This window comes from Etheostoma spectabile, chromosome 15 (genome assembly GCF_008692095.1).
Source record: "Etheostoma spectabile isolate EspeVRDwgs_2016 chromosome 15, UIUC_Espe_1.0, whole genome shotgun sequence".
In the NCBI taxonomy this organism is placed as follows: Eukaryota; Metazoa; Chordata; class Actinopteri; order Perciformes; family Percidae; genus Etheostoma; species Etheostoma spectabile.
The window spans coordinates 12417000-12424033 of NC_045747.1; the positions used below are offsets into that span (position 1 = coordinate 12417000).

Below are 7034 nucleotides of genomic sequence, written 5' to 3' on the forward strand. Positions count from 1 at the left end.
CCTGGAAGCCTCAGCACCACTGTAAGGCTGAGGTCTGCATTCACTTTCCCCTAAAGACTTTAGACTGCGTGACGACATATGGCTTGTTTACAAATGAAAGTACGCTCAGCCTCGGTCAGCACCGGATGCATGTCAGCTGTTTGCACAGTCACTTTGGCACCAGATGGTCACAGACGTGTAATGTGAGTATAATGATAATGATTAAACCACTTTCTGAAGCATTTCATAAGATTATGTCTGTAATGTCTTTTCTCACAGAGAACTGCTGCGATGCTAGCTGTTACTGTATACTGAAAAATGATGTCAGAAAGTTAGATTAATCACAGCAGCAGACACACCTCAATGCTTGTGTGTTTGATTTTCTTTTAATGTGGAGAATGCACACATACAGAGGCAAACAGTGCAACACTGCAGTACAGTGCATGCAGTGCACATGCCTTTAAGCTCTGAGGCCTGGGAGTGCACATTAAGCTCATTAAGTCTGTGGTGGATTATGGTGTGTTGCAGACCAGGCACCAGCGTCCAGTGGCTGGGAAGCCTCCTCATTGTCAGATGGCAGGGAGGAAGTAAATAAGGGGTGGAAGAGCTCCTCTAAGTCACTATCAAGTCAACATTTACAGCTCACACAGATGGTTGATGCAGGATCCTGCATGCTTAATTAATATAAAATTGGACAGCATGAAGACCTTTTAATAGAAATAACACATATAATTTAGTTGTAATTTAAAACACACATGTTTTAAGCATTGAAAAGCAGACTTAATTGCAATGACTAATGCATTTGCACACACCCACACTACTAAAAACAAACAAGTGCAACGCTATGTAAAATGTTGATATATGTAGCTTGAGAGCACAGCTTAGATTCTCCCATGATAATCAAAATCAAGTTCATAATATAAACATCAGGATAAAGCCTGCAGCTTGTTTTTGTTTTGCCAACTGATTCGGCGCCACACTGGGGTCTGTCATCCTGTCAGACAGCTTCCTGGAAAAAGGTTTCCTCTGTAGCAAGATGTGTTTGTGTCACCAGGCCTGTTTGTGGAGGCAATTCATGTGTGTGTATCATCCAGTTTTCTACTAATGTAAATGTGAACATGAATACAAATATGCACACTTTTTAAACGGCAAAATAATGGTGTTGCAATAGCAGTGGAGCTCAGATTAATGACCCCACATAAATCTTCTAAGCTGTGTGTGTGTGTGTGTGTGTGTATGTGTGTGTGTGTTTGTGTGTGTGTTTCCACACCGGGACAAATTATGCTTTGTAAAAAAAATTCATTATGAATTTTGATATTCCCCTCCCATATGTCTGTCTGCTACTACTTCTTCCCAACAATGAATAACCTTTAGGCTTTGCAAGCCAAATAATGCCAAGAGCAGTTGTGTTTTTTGCTTTGTCCCAGCTCATAGCCCTCCTTATTGTTTATCCTTAAGTGAGCATTAAGCCTTGGCAGAAGATGGCAAATAGCACATCTGCTAAACTGGAGCTACTTCTTCTACTCTGAAAAACAGCTAGTGAAATAAAGGATTATATCTTCAGACATGCTATAATTTCCTTTTAAAATCATGTTCCTTTGAGCAAGATTGTGGATGCCAGTTCTGTGTGCATGCTATTCAGTAGCACCTAACAATAGCAAAGCCACTTTAGAGGAAACGTTATACTGCCTTTCCCTGAGGTGTGCATCAGGTTTCCCCCTTGGGCTCCTTTCAGTTTACCTTGTTCCTATCAACCTTCTGCAGATAAGTTATACTTTTATAAAATACTGTATCTTTAGTCAATACAATACCAGATGATATCCATTTATTAATTACACACAGATTTACATGATTTGTTGAGGGGTAAAGATGGGTTTTCTGCAACTTAATGCAGGACAACACAAGGTTATTTGTGCCACAGAGGCTGTTTCATTAAATTGGAATAATGTATTGGGTCTTATTTCTTCATTGGTAAGGTCAATTCTGGGGTGCAATTTTGATGAGGTCTTTATCAGCGTGTCAAATTAGTGTTTGTTTACTTATTCTACTGTCATGCCTCGTAGGTAAAAAGACTGCATTTATATAGTGATATGTGGGCAACCCACTCTATGCTTCCTGAACTCTACATTCTGAGCCACATCAGGCCCACGTAGGTCATGCAGATGTTCTGACTGAGGTGTGTTGGTTGTCTCTTTACCCTAAAAGCAATCACTTAATGCATTGGTTTTAGTATCTGTAATATCAAAATTGTATTAGTATTCTGAAAGCAGTTCAGGATGTTTATTTACAAAGGGCTATTTGAATAAACTCACTTTTTACTTACTAACTCAATGGGGTTTCTTTGGTTTTCTATTCTACAAACACAATGTGAAGTTTTATTATTGCTTAATTCATGAGCAACCCTGACCCTGCACACATCAGCATGTAGATATTATCTCCTGCAGTGCATGGATGCAGAGAGGCCTGCATAGCTTTGTAACATTCCTGAAGTAAGTGAAGAGGACTGTTCATGTTTTGGTAATGGGCGTGTTTAAAAGGAGGAAGAAGAGTAACTGAGGTGGTGCTCAAGTGCAGGAAAAAAGAAAAAACACTGAGACAGCTGTGTCCACCCACTGCTCTGCTGTTAGCTTGTCCCTAGCGAAGGAATGAGCCATGACCTTAGGTCAACCTTGTAATGTATCCTTTTCAATAACATCCACCTCAGCCGTATGCTTAAACAGTAGTTTTATGGCACGTTCCTTGGATTTTCTCTGTTTCTCAAGGGAAATTTATTTGTTGCCTTTTGCCACAGAATAGGAGTCCAAATCATGTCAGCTTGCAGGAAACTTTTAGTGTAAATACAATTACATACAATACAAGACTGGGGTAACCTCCGTTAGGAATGTGAGTGATTAAATAGCTTCTTGATCATGTACTTTGTCTCTCCCTGGCAAATTGGTCATCACTGTGATTTTTGGATCATCTAGAGAAACTTATATTATTTGGAGTGTTCATATGTTTTGGGTTGCTTATAAGCAGACCCAGACGGAATCTAGAGAGTTCTTTTCATAGTTCGCAGCGGTGATCCAGAATGAAAATTGAATGAAGCATTTAGCTGAATGTGTTGTTGCTTGGGGCAGAGGTGTGTTACCATTCTTTTGAGTTCTTTGAGTTTCATGAGATAAATTTTTTATTTGTTTAAAATCTGTGGATAGTGTATGGAGGTGTCAATGGAATTCCATGTGGGCCTGTGTTTCTAAGTTATTGGTTAGTGGTAACAAAACATCTGTCTCTTGGTGTTTTTTTGCTGTCTGTGTGAAAGGTACATATCAGGAATTCTTTTGCTACTACATATCTGTTGATCATACTGAGAAAAAAGTGTATAAGCATACAAGAAGAGACCTGTGTCCTACAGACACTGGTCATATACTCTTAAAGAAAACTTAAAGATCCCACAGATATGGGTTAGGAACATTTTTAAAACCTTTATGAAAACTTGGCAGTAGTCAAATGTGATTTTATAATATGAAGTTATTTCTATTATAGGGGGATAAGAGAATAATTTAATTATTGTGTGCCGATAAACACAATCTTCAATCTTCAAATTCAACTATTGGCTTTTAGTTTTTAGAGTTGCTGAGTCTGGGGCAGCCATGCAAATCCTCTTGCACCTAATCTAGTCAAAAATGTATTGGTTTTATTGCATAAGAGTCTGGTTGCTTTGTGTTGCCCTTTATTGTTTTCTACTTTTTACAACAAATTTGTAAACAAATATAACTTGGACACACAAATATATTAAGGCATCAGTTGACCTTGATGGATATTTCTAATTTGAACATTATCCTAACTTGAATGAAAAAAACATCTTATCAAATCTGTTTCAAATCAAATCAAATCTTATACACATGTGGTTGAGGTCAACATGTCCTCACAACACCTTTTCTATGTTTTTTCTTTCTCAGTGGGACAGAGAGGAGTGGTAGGGGATCCGGTGAGGGCCCTCTGGACTCCCACCTCATGGGCCCCCTGCTCCATTCTGCTGTGGCTGTAAAACAAGATTATTTTGTTGTTTAGTTCCACCAGATGCAGCAGCACCACTGGATGGGCACTGTCTGGCCCTGATGAGCAGATCTAAGAGGGATTAGTGGGCTGTTGTGGTGGATCGGCAAGAACAGTGGGAGGCTGTCCACACACAGCTGTGTGTTTGTGTGTTTCATAATGTTCTGGCCTCTGGCCTGTTTCTGGCTTTGGCTCCAACCCTGAACCACCTTTTCCTCCCACTGACCTCACAGTTCGGGGAGCTCTCGGACTGCAGACAGCACAAAATCTGAACTTTCTGGAATGGCATGAAAGCTTTTAGAGAAACACGATTCTCCCTCAAAGATTGTGGGAGATATGTGCTCAGACAGACTCCTCGGAAAGGTTTTTTGTTTTATTAATCATTGGCTGCAATTGTTTGGGATTTCTTTAGCTTTACAAACATGTAAAGCATTTATCAACAAATATTTTTAGAAAGTATTTTTTGCTGAAGAAAGACATTTTTGCATCAATATTTGATTAAAGGTATGTTTTCTGAACAATGAGTCAGTGTGATTATTGTCTCCAAACTAAACAATCCTCTCATATAGAAATAAATCCTTGTTTGGACCTGAGAAACTGCTCCTAGATGTGCGTGGTACCCCTGCTGGCTCAGACAACTGTTACTGTGCAGGTGAAGCTGCCAAGTTGTGTTTGTGTATTTTTCAGTGACATTAGTCATATTTCAAGTCATCATGGTAGCCACAAAGAAACCAATCCCCGTAGTTGTTTGCAAAGATTTGGTGGAAACTGTCAGATGACAAATATCTCATGGAAAGAAAAATTTCAACATTCCAGCATTAAAAAAGCCTGGAGAAGTAGCTTGAATCTAAAATGACCTCCTACTCTTAGTATGTTTAATTTCACTGAACTATTTCTTATCATGAGACTCAGAATAAAATAGGAGCACAAATACAAAATCCAGCAGCCACATCAGTTCCCTGTCTGTTCTCATCACTTTGTTGACCTAGAGTTTTGTTTTTGGCGTGGACCGCATTGTTTTCTCCACTCTTTTTCTCCAAACACTTTTCCTCAAAGACTTTCCAAACAAATTGGAAAGTGGAGTGGTCAAGAGAAATTGCTGTCTTTCCAAACTTTTTTCCTGAAAGGACTTTTAGTCCACACACACACCATCGCCAACAACTGTTTGGATTCAGTGTCTCTTCTCCTCTCACTAGTTCTCCGTGTGTGTCTGTGTGTTTTATGTAGTGGCTTGGCTGTCCTCTAAAGCGTTCATTTCAGAGTGGTTACTTTGGGCCTCATTTTGACTCACTGGCTGTCCGCCTACACCCTGTGGTGTACCATCCACTACAGCAACAACTTCTATGTGTGTGTGTGTGTGCGTGTGTTTGTGTATGTGTGTGTGTGTGTGTGTGTTTGAGTGCCTGTGTGTGTTTGTGATTTTTCTTTTTGTGCACAAGTACTGTACATTCCACAATAAACTGTCTCTGCTATACACTGTATGTTGTTCTCTGTGGAATATAGGCTTGTTTAGTCTGGACTCAGCGGTGAACCATGAAGAAGAGCCCTTGGCTGCCAGTGTAACATCCAATCTCCAGTCAGCTGATGTTTTTTAGTTCTACTCATCATGCAGAAGCATGCAGTACATTGCTGTCAGCTCATAAGCCTATTAATGCAAGGATGAGGAGCATACATGGAACATGCTCATTATTTTTTTAATGATATCCATCATCTTTTATCACAGTCACAGCCGCACTCTATGCTGACGGCTCATATACTGTAAGAGCAGAGCTTATCTTGTTAAAAGTGTTCCCCATTCACTTTGTCAGATAAAGTAACTTCTGCTACACTTCCCCCGATGCCTTCCAGACACAGAAAAGCCAGAAGAACAGGAATATGTTACTGTATGAGAAAGGATACCTTTATGTTTCTGGACAGCCATTAGATCACTACTAAATCAGAACTTTGCAGCTTGGGAGATAATTGTGGAAAAGTTAAAGTATTACCTATGAATCCTGTCTGTAGGCAGAAGTAGACAGAGAGACTGTGCTACATCTCCATAATTATTAAACCCTCATGTTTTGAGCAGCATGTTGAGCAGCTTGTAGACCTTGCAGGTCTGAGCAATATACCTACATAAGGCAGATGGTGAGCCACTACCCTGCATATCTCTTGCTATCTAGGTAAAAGTGCTTCCACTTTTACAGTATCATGTGTTAATCAAGGAATTCCTATAGGTTAGCTACTCCACACAAGCTTTTTCACATCCATCTTTCACTGTAAGTGTTCAGCTCTGCTCTGTTAATGCAAAAGTCTGGCTTTGTCAGACCATCCACACTCCGTGGAGCGGAGGAGGGTCTGGCTAGTCTACGCAGCATTCTGGGATGGGAGAAAAACATGCTCTGATTTATTGGTATTTCTTTGAACCAATCACAATTGTCAAGCTCCGCACGGAGTAGCTGTAAAATAGTCATCCAAGAGAAAACTCAGATTAAACAGATAGTCGTGCTAGCTGTCTCAATTTACCCTGCAGAGATCTGAGGAGCAGTCAACCATAGTCCTCATAAATCCACCAGAGTTTAAAATTCCAACACAAAGAAAGTAGAAGGAAACGTACATTGGAAAATATACATGCATCTGGAGGAATTTCCTGCGGCACCGGAGCAAGTGGAACGTCGGTGACATAGATTATTGAAGTAATTGAATTGTAACGTAAATGAGCAACCAGATTTGTCTATCAGAATCAAAATCACCTTTATTGGCCAAATAACATGCAAGGAAGTTGACCCTGGTTTTGTTACATGTCATATCTCAAATAGTATTCAGTCATGCCTTTCTACAGGTTTAGCTGAACACTGAACGCATCATCAAAATGCGGACATTATGCCTGGTAATGTGTTACATGAACATGCAACAATGAAAAAGCTAGAACACAATTTTTGTTACAAAAGTAGTCATTAACAAAGCATACCTTTTCTTCTTTATTTTTTTACTAGAAACCTCTTTGACAGAGACACACAACAAAACAAAAAAACAAA

General features: G+C 39.7%; 1 long non-coding RNA gene across 1 annotated transcript; it reads left to right on the forward strand.

The window, feature by feature from the left end:
* Positions 1–4535, forward strand: LOC116702983 (uncharacterized). The gene is made up of 2 exons (XR_004335300.1): positions 1–182; positions 3921–4535. It is a non-coding gene; the product is annotated as an uncharacterized LOC116702983 (long non-coding RNA).
* Positions 4536–7034: the final 2499 nt, after the last annotated feature.